Consider the following 2388-nt stretch of genomic DNA (forward strand, 5'->3'; position numbering starts at 1 on the left):
ACAGGCTTTTTTCTGCTGACTAAACAACAAAAGATGAGTCTCGACCTCCGGCTGGCTCAGTGGCACTTCAGCAGCAGACGGGGGTGTGGGCATGCGGATAAATCGATTAGCGGGGGTGCTTGACGGATGGGATTTATAGGACACCTCGAAGCCCGGGAATTCATTTTTCAAGAGAAACATGCATCTGCCAGGTTCATTCGTCTTGGTAAGAGATCTGGCACCTGACCCAGGTTTGGGGGCTCAATTACGGATGGTTGCAGCAGTTTGGGGGGGTGAATAGACCTGGTGAATGCACACACACACGTTCACGAGGGGAGATTTAGGGATGAAAGAGTGGTGAAGGGTGAGCTGGTGAAAAGGATGAGAGGCTGGATTGATTACAGGATGGACTTTTCTGTGGGACAATGGAACAGAAGGTCAAGTGAGTGTTCACGGAACAATGGCCCCTCTTTATTTATGGTTCCAACCCAAAAAGCAGCATCACAGGAACCAAAGAAAGACCTCTGATCTCAGGGGATGGAAGCACTTTTACACGGGAGCCGTTTGTTTCTGCTCAAACGTCTCCACTTTGGTCTCATCTGGTCAAGAGTCCCGTTGCCTCTGGTCATCTGAGTCATGTGACCTTTTCTAGAAGGACCACCCCCCCCCCCCACCCCTTGCTCTTCTGAGGTTGTAAAATAAAAAAGAGGATTGACGTGAATCCAGAAGACTCATCCGCCCCAATCAGAATCACTCAGAAATGTAGCTCAAGTATTATTATTTTATCATGACGACCTTCACGTGTTTAGGAGCCAATAACGGAAAAATGACAGTTTGTCAGTTACATTTATGAGGCTCAGTTCATTTTAGGACTACCTGATGTTTTCTTGAGTTTGAGGATTTTAAGTGAGTGAAGGTGGCTGTAACGCAACACCACGCCTCCCCTTAAGCACTGACATTTCATTAAGAGTTAGCTGTCTTTTTTTTCTTGAATATGGTGGAATAACTCTCCGCTTGGGGCTGCAAAGTGCTGGTGCGTCTCTGCGGCATCTTCCTCTCTCATCCTCAACACCTCGGCAGGTGATTTATGTAGCGGCGTTGCTCTGTGACCTCGGAATCCGCCCCATCCGTACCGCACCTGTCACTGCGCCACTGTCGGCGCGCTTACTGAAAACCAAGCCATCCGTGTAAAATGGCAATTTTCCTCCAACCCGGACAATAAAAGAGGACCCAGCCCACTCAGAGGCAAAACTGGGAGGAAGCTATGACATGTAGAGCAGGTGGGCAAGGTTTTGTCCTCTTCTAACTGGGGAGCTGAACTGCACGGCCTGCTGACCGCAACATCTGCTGTTTGTTGGGGTAACAGTTTGGTTTTTACCTCCACGGAGACACAATGCAGATGACTGAAGGTGTACGTTGATGCAGATGGAAACGACCAGGACGTGTTTGAACCAAAGCCCCGGGGGTCACCTACTAGCATACAATGCATGATAATCCAGTGGGATTAGCAAAAGGCTAAAGTTAATGGTGTCTGTTTCTGAGGAGAGGCCCAGTTGGTTCCCAGGAGGATTCCCTTAACGAGCTCATCAGGACTAATGAAGCTTAACAAGCATCTAATTGGCAACATTACGATGTTCCTGGAGGTCAGAGTGCAGCCGTGTGTGCCAGTAGTAAAACGGTTGCCACTTCCTGCCAACAACATGTCACATGACCTGCTAGCGTTTCTTTGGACAAAAGGATCCTGTTAGCTAAGCAAAGAAGGTTGTTTATTTCACTAATGAAATAAAGTAGCTACTAAGAGAAAAGCAGGGGGACGTGATGAAGCAGTAAAGTCAGTTTTTATTGTGCTGCCTCTCTCAAACTATAAAACATCCAAATCCCATTCAGACTTGGATCACTTTGAGCTTCTGTTACTGAAAAACTTTATTATGTTCTCTGCATGCATCATTCTATTTGTTAAATGCAACGTGAAAATAAGTTACTAACAATACAGACACTAAATAATACACATTAAACATACTACACTGGATAAAAATACAGAAAATCCTAAATGGAGGTGCTGCAACAGATGTGATAACTTTAATGCTGCATGGACTCCGTGGTTCGACTGGGAGAAAGTGGTGTTTAAAACTTTTATCCAAGTAGTCTTGGGAGTGATGTTGAAAACAAATTATATGTCTGTAATCATCAAGTACGCTTCAAAGCGTATTTCTCAAAGTGAACAAGAGTGAATTACGACCATTTATTACAAATACGTGTGTGATGGAGGAAGGCTTTTAAAGTGACACTAAAGTTCCGGTTCCTCCAGGTCTGTGGCACAATGCTGCCGCCCAGCGGTCCGGTGGCGTAAGTGCAGACTAATATTCAAGCACAAAAGTCGATCGATTTTAACATAAATAAAGTCACATA

The sequence above is a fragment of the Takifugu flavidus genome, chromosome 21, assembly GCF_003711565.1.
Source record: "Takifugu flavidus isolate HTHZ2018 chromosome 21, ASM371156v2, whole genome shotgun sequence".
In the NCBI taxonomy this organism is placed as follows: domain Eukaryota; kingdom Metazoa; phylum Chordata; class Actinopteri; order Tetraodontiformes; family Tetraodontidae; genus Takifugu; species Takifugu flavidus.